The following is a 15,467-nucleotide window of genomic DNA, read 5'->3' as shown; positions in this document are numbered from 1 at the left end:
CCTTAAAATAGGTCCCCATATTTAAATTATAATTTTACAACCTCAACTTACTATGTCTAACTTACTGGCAAAGGACAAATAGGGGGTTTCTAATTATTTTTATTTAAATCAGTTTTCACTGAACAGGAACATTGAAGATATCAAAATATCACTAAAGAAAGACATTGGTGGTAATTAATTGGTGTTTGAATTGTAACGAAAAGTTTGTTGAGAAGGCCCTCACCTTTTAAAAGTCTGTAGCATTTTTTAGAGGAATTTGTCCTGGTTACTTTCCAAACCTAATACATGAATGAGAGTAATGGCTGTAATGTAAAAAAAAAATTTCATAAAGAGTTCATAAAGGCAGGGGATGGAATAATCTTTCCTATTTTTAAGACTTTCAAAGACAGCCTTTCCAGAAATGGACTGTAGAGGCACAACAGGAAAGTGACAGACACATTAGACAGCCATTTAGTGGCTTTTAAACACTTGGCTGGTATATCTGGACACACTTTTTCTCTGTCTCTCTCGCTTTTGGCAGTGAGCCTGGCTTTGGCTGCAATAACGGCCACCTCCAGACCTTCGGCCCCTCCCTCAGGTCTCTCCTCCCCTCCCTTTGCTGACCCCATGCTGAGGCGGCTGTGTCGAGCTGTCAGCCCCCGGCTGCGGGCTGCTCCTGGGCTGCCGGTGTGGGTGTGTGCGCGTGTGTTGGGGCAGAGGGGTAACGGTCGGGTCCGTGGTGGCCGCTTATCTGCCCTGCCATCACTGGGCGAGCGAGAGGACAGATTGGCCCTCCAGCTGTCCGACTGAAGGACTCGCAAGACCCCTCACTGAGGAAACCACATGCCCGATACACAGCACTCACATACACACACACATCTTATTGAGATAACCACATTCCCTGATATATATATACACACACACACAGAGTCACCCTCAACTCTAACATATGCGTTTCAGCAGCACACCGACTGTACCATCCTGTGCCAAATGTGCCAAAGTCCCCTTACCCATGAGGTTCAGAGAAACTGCTTTTTTCCAAATGCAAAATATCAGTTAACATTTACAGTGAAAACTGTAAATGGTACCTGATATTTTGCATTTGGAAAAAAGCAGTAATAAACCATAATTTTAACAACATTTTATTGTAAAGTATGTTTATTCTCATTGAATATTGTTAAAATATATGATAATTTACACATTTTTTACTTTTAAAAACGGAACATTTTACATTATTTTATCGTCATGTTTTGTTAAAACTAATACAGTTTCTAACTGTAAACTGTAAGTCAAGTTTTTTTTAGAGTTAATCAATTAACGGGTTTGTACTGTTGCATTTTTAAGTTTTTCCAATAAAATTACGAAAAAACCAAGTGGAACCAAATACTACCTTAATATGCATGTGTACCAGGATGTATAATTGTTGTTTATACATGTTGTTTATACTATTATTTGTCAAAACCCCTAAATATGTAATATTATTCAATAGCTAAACACCTTGAAGTTTGCTTGCTGTATGTTTCGTGCAAAGTTCGAATACTTTTTTTTAAAGGTCACCATTTTATGGCATTCCTCTCCTATTACAGCAGAAACACTATTGCAGTTGTTGTTGTTGTCTACAGTGCAACATTAATGACCTCTTCTCTTCGCACATAGACACATAATGAAGTGTTTTCTCAATCAGGTTACAATACATTGGTCCCCATGTCCCAATGCCACATATTATGAGAATTCCCAGTCAGACTTCGTTACTCTATCTTACCTCCCCCACCCGCCGATCTTGGGACCAGCTATTCCCAAAACTGCCTGTTAGCTACAATATCAATGCATAGTTTTTCATTGGCCCCTGGTGACTTCTTGTGTACATTCATGTCTGTATACGTAAAAATAGAGAAATAATTTACTGAACACTTCATTTGGAAGAAATAGGTGTATTAGTAATGTACACATATTGAGATTAGAAAGGAAGAGTATATGAACGGTTAAATAAATCAGAAATGCACTTGTATGTTTGTGTGCACTTGTATTTGTGTGGGTGTGGCCCTAGGGACAGAAAGGCCGTCTTGAGGGCCTTCAGGGGCCAATGATAGCAGGCTGTATGCTGTCTGTGTACGGTCTGTTCTCCAGTTGTGACAGGGAACAAATCCTTATGAGCACAATTAACCAGAGAAAAGGTGTGGCCAGGACAACAAAGTCAAAAATGTGCCATTAGGAAGTAAAAGGCAATAATGGCATTGAAAGTAGAATTGGGAAATACAAAAGTCTTACCATCATGTCAGATTTGCTGTTTTTGCAATGCTATAATAATCATTAAAAATAATTTCAACCAATACAACCAGAAAATTCAGAAATTTGTATGCAGTAATAAAAAAATTAATAAAATGATAAGCTAAAGCGTCAAGTATTTAGTGCAAGCTCCTCTTACAGTTAAGTAATAGCAGAAACCTGCATGCTCTCTTAAAACGAAATTAATGTGCTTTAGTCACAAGGGAGATCACACTAAACACTGAATTTTCTTACTTTAATGGTAATTTAAAGTTTGCTAAAACAACAAAGCTTGTGATGGCTTAATACTTTTGCACAATACTAGATGAAGTAAAAGAAATGAATTTGAGAATGGACAGGAGGGATGCATAGGTGGATCCAGGTGTGGAGAGACCAGGACACAATTAACAAAGACAGTGAAAATGCCTACTAATGAGAACACAATCAAATCTCCAGCGAGAACCCACTGGATTTAAGAGGTCGTCAGGGTGAACATCAAGGGAATATTTACTCACCAGCCGCTAAGCCTCAAATATACATGATATTCCAAAACACACCACGCCATATGACCTCGTCTACCCACAATGCATCTCCGTCCAGATCCAGGGCTTCTTCCCATGACCTACTTCCCCCCTCGTGTGGTGCATTGTTGTGTGTTTGCGGCCGCTGAATGCGCCCTTCTTTGTGGCTATTTGTGAGACCAGGGGGTTAAGACCCTTGTGTTCTTCCCAGTCTCCAAAACAGGCCTCTAAACAACCGCAGCAACAATAACAACAAAAACAAGCAAACGTTGATGGCAGCCGAACTACTAAGCGGGCCGTGACGGCATTGCGCCAACACAGTGCCGCCTTTGTCAGTGCTCACATGCCGTATTGTGCGGCACGACATCATCGCCTCCCAGCAGCTGTTGCCGATGGAAACAAGCATGACTATCAGCCGTGCTGGATTGTGTAATGCTTGGGCATCAGGCACTAAATGACTCAATTGGGGGCGTGTGTGTGTGTTTAGTTGTCTGCCAGGCTGTTTTTGAGTTGCCATCTGAGTTTTATGTTTTTACTTTAAGGTCAACTGCTGTCCTCAAAAAGCAGATGTCTGAAGACAATCTTGCTGAGCGGGTTAGTAAAGTTTATTAAACTGTAACATGTTTAGGTACCTGAATAATAGCACATTCAGTTTAATGATACAGGTTTTGTAACATTTCATTTAAATCAACTGGCAGCTTCTAGACGTCTCACAAAGGTTTTCACTAGACGCTGGAACATGCCGGTATTTGGAACATTTGGAACAGTTCAGGTCTGGATTTCATCCAGGCCAGTCAAATTCTTTCACAGTCTAAATAAATGCAGTCAAAGGGGTTGTCCATCCACATGTCTTTGACCCAGTGCAATCACCTTCATCACCTCTTTAAACAGTGTAAGGGCTTTTACAGGACTATAGCTAATCTCCATTCCACAAATAGTTATTTACATTTATGCATCTGGCAGACACTTTAATCCAAAGCAAGGTGCAATGCATTCAATCTATATGTTTCCGAGGATCGAACCAATGACCTTTGCATTGTTAATGCAATGCTCTACCAACTGAGCTACAGGAACACTCCTGCCTGAATCCTAATCAAAAAAGCTTTGGGGAATAGGCCTGCATGTCTAACCTAACTTAGATCATGGCACGTTGTGCAACTACACACAAATATTGCTCACCTTACACCCCTACTTTTCCTACACCATGTTTCTCATCCCTCTTTCTGTAACCTTAATTGCCTATAAATGTCACAGTCTCTTAGTCTCCAATGTTCTTCTACTAAATTAACCAATACCCCCCACCCACACATATACACACACAATTAGCCCTCTTGCACTGAGTTGTTCATTAGTGCCGATAAATACCCAGAATGAAAGTTAAAGCACAAAACACACCTGACAACATTTAATTCTGCAGATCATCTTTCCCCTGCCACACTGTGTGTGTGTGTATCAGAGAAAGAGAGAGATAGAGTCACCGGGGAAATTAACCCTGGTGCATTCACTATCTCACCTTGTTATTGTTGCTGCTTCTTGGATGCACATGTATCTGGACTTGAGTTTCAAAATATTGCAATTTGGCAATTTTTTAATGCATGTTAACCTTTCTGTGTGTAATTTTGACCCTGTTCAAACTTTTTTTGAGATTTGACATCAACTTTATGCCATTCAAAGTAAAACATTAGGTAAATGTTAAAGGGATACTTCACCGATTTAGCATTCAGCTTTGTATCTGTAGAAACCCGGCAGTATTACTGAATGACCATGTTTCCCTCCATCATTTCCCCCTGAGAGGAGAGATATCTGCATTTTGGTTCTGCAAAAAAGTCCTCCGATGATGCAAAAATCGTCATATTACATCATTGGAGGACTTTTTTGCAGAACCAAAATGCAGATATCTCTCCTCTCAGGGGGAAATGAGGGAGGGAAACATGGTCATTCGGTAATACTGCCGGGTTTCTACAGATACAAAGCTGAATGCTAAATCGGTGAAGTATCCCTTTAATGTTTTTTAATGTACTGTCTTTTGTAAAGTTGACTCTTAAGTTGCATGTCAAGAGTCTAAGGGCTTTACAGGACTATAGCTAATCTACATTCCACAAATAGTATTTACATTTATGCATTTGACTTTATATGAGATCAGTTTGTATGAGATCAGTTTGGCCCTATCCTCCATATTGCAATTCAGACACTGTGTAGTTCATCCCAGATGCAACTGAGCCACACAGTGCAACAAACTATAAAGCTTCTTTAGTTATAATAAACCAAGCTGCATATTCATTCATGAGCATCCTAATGGTATTGTGTAATCATCAGTAAATAAAATAAAGTGTATAAGAAAGAAAGATGCAGGTGGTACCGTGTTGCCTAGGTGATGGCTGGTGTAGTCTGGGGGTTTCTGTTCTTTTACACCCTGTTCACAGCTGTGTGTATGTGTGTGTGTCTTTTCCAGCAGGTTCTTTCACACACAAACACGCCAATAATGAGCATCTTAGTAAAAGATGGCTCCATAAGCTGTAAGGACTGACAAACACACTCTCTCTTCTTCTCTCTCATGCTGTCTCTTCTCTGTCTTCGGTCACACAGTGGCGTCTCTCTTCTCCAATAGCGTTTCAATACTCTACTGTCATGCCCGCTGTATGGGGACCAGATCTTATTGTGCCGGCTTAAGACGCACACATTGAAAAAGAGGGTTTGTGTCAGAGTGAGAGAGAGACAGAGCGAGAGAGAGAGGGAGAGAGAGGTAGAATGAGAAAAGAGCGCAGCGGGTTCTCTATGATATCATTGCACAGGGAAGAGATGCGTTCCATTGTGATAAACTCTTGGCAGGAACACAATCTGAGATGTAATGCTTTGGGACGGTCAGGTGTGCGTGTGCCGGCGTGTGTGCGGGTCAGTTCGCACTATAAACACAATGTTTGTACTGTGGGGGTTTGTTGACAGATGGTCAGGCTATTCGGCAATGCTGTGGAACAGACCAGTCTTTGTATCAAAAGAAAGAGAGCGATTGTCAATCTGTAACACTTTCATATCTACCCTTCCATCTAAGTCTCCATCCATTAGCACTCAAGTTCTCCAGTTTGATTTCGATAAGATGCTTTCATTTCAATAGGAATTCTAAAGATCAATTAGTATCAGGTGAAGAGATGTATAAGAATCAGAAAATTTTATTTGCTTCTGCTAGATATGCAATAACTTTAACTGAAGACTTCAGTACCTTTTTGTCTCCAGGGGACAAAAAGACACATCCTCACTGCCAGTAAGTGTGCAATGATAAGATATATTCCTATATTCAAGCTCCTGAAAGACTTTGAAATCCAGAAAGTCAGTGCATAAAGTGATGATTTATTTTTTAGTGGTGTTATGATTTGTGACTGCAATGCCTCTAATCGATTATTAGTTTTCTACTCTTACGGTCTTTAACTGTAAAATGTTATTAAAAACTAAAAAAAAAAAATTATTATAGAAATTTGATTTGTAGCATGCAACAGTAATTTTAAAGATATTGACAGAACCTGCTACATTATTTAAAATGTTTTCAATTCAAACCTATCATTGTGCAGAAACACTGCCTCGCTCACTTTGTAATATTTAGTGTTTGTGTGTGTTTCGCACCTGTGTGAGACCCATGCTGTGCTACAAGCTTCCCTGTCCAGAGACACCAGAGGAGTAAACAAGCATCAGTGTCCCTCAGCAGGAGAGGACAAACTGAGAGAGAGACTGAGAGAGAGAGAGAGAGACTGAGAGAGAGAGAGAGAGAGAGAGAGAGACTGAGAGAGAGAGAGAGAGACTGAGAGAGAGAGAGAGAGAGAGAGAGAGAGAGGTTTATTTAAGACAGACCCTTTCTGTGAAATCCAGGCTAAAGTCTCATAACTGAATTATGAGATAAGGAGCATTAAAGTTCAATGTTACTCATTCATTTTACTTTAATTTCAATCTTTGAAATGACCACACTCACTCGATATTAAATATAATTTTTTAATTTAAAGGAACTTTATTAGCATGATTGTGTCACTTACAATATTGCCAAAGCATTATACATAAAACCAGAAACATACAATAACACAATAGTAACAACAAACATTAAATATATCAAGGTTATATTTTCACAGATTGTTCTTTACATCATGTGGAATGATTTTTGTATAGTAAATCATTAAAAAATTACTTTTTTTTTTACAGGTTTTACAAACAGGATCATTAATTTGAAGTGTGTTCAGTGTGTGGCACACAATTTTTGTGCCATTTGTATCACTAAATAAAATTTCCAAACATAGTATACTCGAGTCTGGTGATGCGCATTATTTGCAAATGACATCCTATGGTGCAATGCACAGATTCTGCCATCAGAGCCGTTTATTTATCTCTAGAAAAATAGTGGTAGGGATTTTTTAATGATAACAAAAGCATAGTCCATATTAAGACATTAAGACTGCTCCTCTAAACAATTCCCAATCTAGCTTAGTGTGTAGGCCTAACTGTTGACTATTAAAGGGACACTTCCCCCATTTGCATAAAGCTTTGTATAGTTAGAACCCCAGTCATGTTTTTGAATGGTCGTGCATCATTTCCTCAGTTGCCACTGAGACAGGAGAAACACAGATTTCAGTGTTGCACTTCCTTCTTTCAATGATGTAAAAATCATCATTTTGCATCATTGAAAGAAGGAAGTCCAATATCTTTGTTGAGGGAGTGAGACTACAGACAACCATTTTCTCGGTCAAATAGGCACCAAATTCTAAATGTATGTTACATTTTGACTGCAAATATGACACACTTTCAATAAAGATTAATGTTTCTACGGGTGAAATGATATTAAATCATGAATATAATAATATATGAATATATGAATATATATTTAATATAACTGGGGTGATATTAAATCATGAATATAAAAACTGACAAGTTTTATGGTCTCGGTCTCGACTCAGACTTGCTTCTTCAAAGACTCGGTCTTGACTCTGACTCGACTGTATTTGAAAACAAACGGACTCGACTCGGTCTCGACCCTTCAAAGACTCGGTCTTGACTCGGACTCGGCATAGACGGTCTCGTCCCTATCACTAAACCACTGTTTTCAAACATGTTTCTTTAACGTTTATTTGTAATGGATTCGAAGTGTGCAGACTTTTTGGTACTAATGATGCCCATAACCTCTTGGCTGTGTTTTAATTCTCACTTCTTGCCTTTTTCCCTTTCTGATATAAATGCAACTATGTGACAGTAACCAGATAAATTTACACAGTTGAAATGATCAGGTTTATGCACCATTTGGTACCATTATCTAGGTAGTAATCTGAACTTTTTGGGTTTAAAGGTCTACTTTTTTAAGGGGTACCACCCTAGTGAAAGCTATGTAGGGAACATTTTTGGGCAATTTTTTTTCTGACAGTGTAACAGATACAGTAATAAGAAGACCATAATAGGTTGATTTTTTTGGTTGGATTGCAGATCACATTTCTTAACATTCAAATTATTTTCCATAGTACTTATCAATGTTTCAAGTGAAAGCCATAGGTATGAGCAAATATAAAAAGAGGTAGTACACCAGCTACACAAAATGATTTTAGATAACTCTCTTTCTCATTTGCACTCTTAAAAATAAAGGTGCATCATGGACCTTAGAAGAACATGTTCTGTCTAAATTGTTCTTTAAAGCACCCTTAACATCTAAGAAAGAACCTTTTTGTTTCAAAAAAGTTTCTTTAAGGTGAAATAAGGGTCTTTAGATTATAAAAAAACGTATAAAAGAAATGGTCCTTTGACTAAACAGTTCTTTAAGGATCCAAGAAAGGTTCTTGCTGTGAACCTTTCAAGCACCTTTATTTTTTAGAGTGTGGTGGTGCATCTCTCTCTCTTTCTCTCTCTGGTTTTGGGTTAACTCCAACTCTCTGAGGCTGTCTGACAGTATGCAAATATATGCAAACGAAGCTCCAGTCAAGCCAAACAGCACCTGCGGACCTGACCAGTCAAGACCACTAGTGACCTGTGTGTATGAGTGTGTGTGTGTGTGTGTGTGTGTGTGTGTGTGCCCATGCCCTTACCAGAACAGAATGCTTTTTGTACACCACACACTTCTCTCACTACCCTCCATAAGCATAAGGACATTAGTACACAGACTGAATAAAATGACTTTATAACAGCATATGAGATATGTGCAAAATAATAACATCATCTAAAATTGATATTTTTTAAGCTTGGACAATTGACAATAAAGTTGCACTTTTGTATTATATGTTGTTTTTGTATATATAGTGATTTCTCACTTAATATTTAATAAGCTTTGAAAGTGCAGTTTATGAATATTTAGAATTAGTTTCTTACATGAAAGATATGTATCAGAAATGAACATATACCAAAAATTTCATATTAAAAAAAGTTTCAAGATATTAGGGTAAAATCTAATTTACCTTTCTTTTTTAATGAATATGAGAAATGTTGGTAAACCACAGTTTAAGTAATACGTTTTGAACAGAACTGTTCTTTTCAGTGCATTTACAAACCCTGCAGAGTGTTTCGCTTTGATCCTGCCTGCTGGTTTTGGCATTCCAGCAAGCAGGATGAGGATCTGACCCTTCTTCTCTCTTTCCTCGTCTCTCTTTCCTTTCCTCCACTGCCCTTGTGTGGATGTGTCTGCAGGTTTGCGCTGGTCAGCACAACGTCTGTCTGCCGTCTGGCTGAGCTCTGCTGTCAGTACAGTTCCAGAGGGTGAGTGTGTGCGTGTGATGAGGTTTAGCATGGATGTCAATGTGCCCCAAATGAGGAGAGGTGTGTATGTTTGGTTGGGGTGGTAAGGTGGCTCAAGTCCAGACCTTGTCTATAAATGACACAAACACGTACACACACACGTACACACATACACACACACAGTTTGCCCTTCTCTGTCTGTGATCAGCGGCAGTGTGCACAGGGGAGGAAAAAGAGGGCATGACAGCATCACTCACATTGTGCGAAATGCACATGCTTTGCACGGTCAAGCACGCATACGAAAGGACTATCTAGGATTTCTTTGGCTCATACCCAAAAGCCTCATGAATTTCTACATGTATATTTAAAAAGATGTTTCAAGTTCACAAAATACAGTTTTTGATGAACCACAATTTAAAGCACAACACATACATGTATTAATTGACTGTACTTTACTGTGTTTGATAAAAGTATTTAATTATAAAACAATATAAACTTAATAGATGTACAGATATGTTATACATAAAAATGAAGACATGTGGTTATTTTATGGATATTTAACTTAATAGAACATGTCTATAATAAAAAGATGCATCTGCGTTGCTTTGCTTGAAGACCTTGTAAACTTGACATATATGAACTAACTAATAAATACTTTTGGTGATTATTTTGTAATATAATTTCCCAGTAAAATAATATTCTGTAACTTTTTATAAGGCTGTATGTAAACACTGGTTATGGCTTTAGTTAGTTTCAGTAACATGAACTAACACATAATATTATTTTTCTAATCAAATTTTTACATTATGAAAAATATCATTTTCAATTTACATTTACATTTTTAACCTTCAAAGTTGTATGTTAGTAAATGCATTACTAACAATAAACTATAGTATTTATAAATGGGCATTAATAAAGATAAATAAATGTAAAAAATAATGTTTATTGTTAAACGATTAAATAACCTTAATGCATAAAAGCTTATTATAAAGAGTTCACAATATTTAATTTATTAAAAAACAACTAAATTTAAAGATTAAAAACTAAAAGATTAATTTATTTACAGTAAAATACAAACAGCAAATGAGCATGAACTCCTTTTTTTAAGTTTACGTTTCTCTGCACATGTGTTTGACAGGATGATAAGCTTTAGTTTTGTCCTGGGAGCCTCTCATGGTGAAGTATACTGCACATAGAAGCATCTGCAAGGACTTTCGGCTTAAATGAGGTAGATATTTATGGTGTTTGCTCGGCTGTCAGGGCCGAGTGCCCTTTTATCTGCTTTGCATTGTTTCCATTCTCTCTTTTAAAATGACCAGTCAGCTATGGATTTTCTTCTCATATTAATGTATGGAGTGCTTTTTCAATATTAATTGGTTAATTTTATTTTATAATAATTGATTAAATAAATGTATTTACATATTTTTTACACATCACAAATGATAAAAACATAATCAGTTTATTTTGTGTTTGTTGGCACAGTTACGCAAGGTCATTTTATAACCATAATTTCAGTCTTGAGTTCTCTAGTGAAAAGTGTTTTTTATTAGAAATTAATTCATGTATTTGACCTTATTGAAACAATTCCTGTTTCCCATGCATTCAAATTAAACTGTAATTTTAAAAGAGAAAAGAATATTGGTAACATTATACAATAAGGTTGTATTAGTAAACATTGGTAAATGCAGTAACTAACATAAATAAACAATATAGTTTTTCAGCATTTTTTTTAATTCTTGGTAATGTTAGTTATGTCAATACCAGACTGATCTCATAGTCGTGTTATAGTCACGCAAAATTTGATCAATTTATACGTTTCCATGGCACGAAATTCAGCTTTTTTCGTGCCTTGAGTAAAATAATAAAACAAAAATTGTAAACAATTTAAAAGATTTGGAAAAGCTTTAGTAATAACTTTGGTAAATCCGAAAATCACTAACTGGACCTAAATCATAAGAGTAAAAAAGTCTTGAATATAAATACTGCTGGAATGTTCTGTAACTGTTTGTTTTTGGGATTGTTTCACTTGCAGACATAAAAGCATTAAATTATTTATGTCCCTCGTTCTCTCTCCCTCTCTCCCTCTCTCTCTCTCTCTCTCTCTCTCTTTTCACTCTGTGGAATATCTAGTCAAGCAGCACTAACAGTGAAAAACTAACCCGTCTAGCAGAGCACAAAGACCATCTCACACTCACTGTGTGTGTCTATACACACACACACCGACTCCCCACGCTGTGGCGGTGAGTTGACAAGCCCGTCTGCCAAACAACTCAATTAAGCAGAAAAGAGGAGGAAAAAGAACTAGAAGGAACATAGAAGAGAGGGAAAGCGAGAGAAAGAGAAAAGCCTGTTGCCTGTCAGCTGCGCGGCCGCCTCTGCGGGGCAAGAAGGGCAGGAACATGTCGAAGATAAAGAAGAGCATACAAGAAAAAAGAGACAGGGGAGAATAGAAAAGCTCTGTGATGTGTTAACTGGCATTCTGGACCCCAGGGCAGCGCTGGGGCACAGGTCAAACTAAGAGCCACTGGGTCATTGCCAAGCCGACAGGGACACTCGGCCGTAACAGTGCGTCTCTCTCTGTGTGTGTGTGTGCATGTGAGTGATTGTAAGTATATGTGTATTTGCTCTTCTCTTCAGACTGGAGTGAACTCTCTCTGGCCAAAGAGTAAGAGTGAGTGTGTGTTTATATTGCTCTTTACAGACCTTATGAAAACTGAAACATGCCTACTAATGACATTCAGACACAAAATACAATTTCTCTGAGAAAAAAATATTTAAACAAGTCAGTTTTAGGTTAACTTTATTTCACTCATTCGATAACAACATTTCAAAATGAAGTGACTCAAAATGAAGTAGCAAATTTTTCAATACATTTATCAAAAAGGAAAAGTTTTAAATGATAAAACTACCGTACACCGTGTGAACTTGAGGGAAACTGGCTTTATAAGTTTACCTACACTGGTACACAAATTATCACTGGGGTGTAACCTTTTAAAAAGTACAGCTTTGTACCCAATGGGTGCATATTAGTACCTCAAAGGTACATATCTGTATCTAAATGGTACATGTTAGGACCGTTTAAAGGGTACCATCCCAGTTTTGTAGTCTAAAATTATTTGTTTGCATCACTTAATTTAATATTTTATTTTCTAGTCCAATGCAATTCATAAATAAGTCTGTTTGCAAATTCTTTTTTAAGCAGGAGAAACTGCAATCAATAGGAAAACATTAAGAGAATAAAATGGGCTGGCTGGAAAGGTTAAGATTTTAGACCATTGACAACTTTCATTTCTAATGTCTATGTAAGTGTGTTTAACTGCTGGGTTTTGGTTTGTTCCCATGCCACGCCACCCTGAAGCACTCACAATCTTCAGGGGCATTAGGGCAATGAGACAACTGTTATGGAAGCCAATAAAACTGTGTCTGTGTGACAGAGAGAGGGTGTGAGAGGCTCAGGGGGTTAATGGCACAGGTCATTACCGGCCCAGTAAAGTGTGTGTACTGGGCTGAACTGGGCTGGAGAACAGTAGGCAGGAATTTGGGGTGGAGAGAGAGGGATGGATGGATGTGGGGACACATGAGGTTTAATGCATGGGGAGATAAATAAGAGGGGTGGGAAGAAGAGAGGGGTCCTCTGTTCCACCCCTCCCTCTGACTTTCTTTCATTCAGATGTTCCAATTTATGGCTCAGCATTTCCTATCGTCAAGACTCCCCACGTTGAGATGAACAAATGAGTGAGAGAGAAAATGAGAGAGGGGGGATAGAGAAAATAATTTTAAAAACCTGAAGATAATTTTCAAGAGATGTAAAAAGTCATCAATTGAAACTAAAAAGCTTTACACACATGAGTGGAGACTTATTCTGAAATATAAAATCTATTTGTACATTTTCATCTGAAGAACATTCAAGTGGTGGTTGTCAGGTTGTTGCTATGCAGTAGTTAAGGTGTTTGAAGAGGTTATAAGTGCTTTGCTATGAGGTTGCTAAGTGGTTGCTATGGTTGCAACTGTATGTACAGTAGTTGCTAAAGTTTTCTGAGTGGTTGTTGCTTGCTAGGAGGTTGCTAAAATGTTCCAGTTGCTTTACTCTCCTGGTTATGTTGGTATCATGCTGCTCTAGTAATAATATAGTTTAATTTAACAATTTAATATGTTAAAAACATGCACCATAACTTTATTGTAGTGAATGTATTAATTTACGGGTATGTTTATATTGTCTGTTGTTTCCTATGTGGTGTGTTTTGTGTGTGTGTGCGTGATATATCGATGACTCTCTAACCTTTTATAAGTCACAAAGAGGTTGGTGTTTTTTGGCCGAATTGCAGGAATAAAGAAGCCGGAGAGAAGAGAGATAAATCCTGGGACGTGTGCAGAGGCTCTGAAAGGAGGAGTGGAGATCTTCTCACACTCATCTTTTCACCCAAAGCACAGGATAGATGGCCCTCAATCGGTCTTAAGCTTTTCCCTGACACACACACAACTAGACTTCTATTGTTATCAAATAAAGCAAACTATAATTATTTAAAACTGAACCAAACATGAATAACATTTTTATGTATATGTAAAAACAGGACAAAATGAATATATCTTTTTTAAATTGGCCCTCACAGACCCCACACATTTGTTTATGGTGGGAAATTTGTATTGGCTTCTATTTCTTTACATTACTATGCTAAAATATTTTGTGCATTTGCATTGTTTTATTGGCCTTTGCAGTTTAAGCCCCCCCCCACACACACACCCGCACACATCATAAACATTCTTACACACTCATGACATATAGTTTCACACACAATTCCCATTTTTAATAGTTAATAAAACCAATAGATCGATTCACTTGAGAATTTGAGAATTCACAGGTCAGTTTGTTTGGCTACATATCCCAGAAAAGTATAGGACACATTGGCATTTAGTGGAGAGCAATATGACACCCCGTTCTACTCTCTCCTCTTTTGTTTCATTTTGTTGTGGCTGGATTTAGCAGCACTGATGAGTTGAAGATTGAACACAAAGAGAGAGCAGACCCCTACATCCTTCTTACAATACGTCCACCATCATCATCACAGAGAGAGGGGGAAAGTTATCATCTCAGGATAGAAAGACAGGAGAAGATGGCTTTAAGAAAGCATTGAAGTGAGGTAGAATTAGTGAGGTAATCTTCTCAAGTTGTCAGCGGACATAAGGCAGCTATATGTAAATGTAAGAGGTGGCAAGTTAAAGCGCGAGTGTGTGTGTGTCCCCGCAAAGAGAAGGGTTTTAAGTCGGGACGTCTTACTTTGATCTTTTCCACTTCTCCGTACCACCTCACCCCTCCTCTGTACTTCTTTTTCTTTTTTTTACCTCCTTGTAAGAAAATCAAGGCCTATTAACCCTAATCTCACTTAATGGCATCTACCTCTCCTTTTGTCCCGGGCGATGGGCAACAGACTCCTTCCATTCAGCCTCTCGCCCTCTTTCACGCGCCTGGCCGAACTAATCCCCTTTTGCCTCAGGGCCGATTACTCCTCGTATTTTATCATTATTCTTATGATTATAATCTGCATTCTCATTCACGCACCCTTATCCACAAGCTGGAATTGCTTTCCCCCCTCTTTCATGGTCTGTTCATTTTGCCCTGAGATTGAAAGAATTGCTTCTTTTACTCAACCACCCAGCCTGCATGTCAGAGTTTGGTTGCTGGAGAGGGTGTTGTTCGTAATTTCGGTAAGTGAACTCTTTTGGTGGAAACACATTTTCTGGGCGTTTGAATATGTTGTTCACAGAGAGCAATGAATGGCGCCACACCGGCCCATGTAAACGCATTTACCTCGACAAGCAGCGGACGAGGGAGTGAATTAAAGAGACAGTGAAGATGGAAAAAGAGGGTGGAGTAATTATTGTGGGTGCCGGTTTTGATGTGGGGTTTGTTTGGGAAGCTGTATGGGGGTCTGTGGTGGGGTAAAAGAAAGGCTTCGTCCTTGTATTGCCAAAAAGGGTGCACTATTAATTATTTCAATCCTTTTGGATGTAGGCAAA

General features: G+C 38.1%; 1 long non-coding RNA gene across 2 annotated transcripts in view; it reads left to right on the top strand.

Annotated features, from left to right (window-relative positions):
- Positions 1–5,917: 5,917 nt before the first annotated feature.
- The window catches only part of LOC135733057 (uncharacterized), a 28,299-nt gene continuing 18,749 nt past the window's right edge, over positions 5,918–15,467 (top strand). The window contains exons 1-4 of one of the 2 annotated variants that reach the window (XR_010526878.2): positions 5,918–6,024; positions 9,405–9,473; positions 10,591–10,680; positions 11,583–11,692. This is a non-coding gene — a long non-coding RNA (uncharacterized lncRNA). Of the gene's footprint in view, positions 6,025–9,404; positions 9,474–10,590; positions 10,681–11,582; positions 15,466–15,467 lie in introns of those variants that run through there. The other variant, XR_010526877.1, reaches the window with a different exon arrangement.

Source organism: Paramisgurnus dabryanus, chromosome 15 (genome assembly GCF_030506205.2).
Source record: "Paramisgurnus dabryanus chromosome 15, PD_genome_1.1, whole genome shotgun sequence".
Taxonomy (NCBI): domain Eukaryota; kingdom Metazoa; phylum Chordata; class Actinopteri; order Cypriniformes; family Cobitidae; genus Paramisgurnus; species Paramisgurnus dabryanus.
This window is presented reverse-complemented; position numbering and strand designations above follow the sequence as displayed.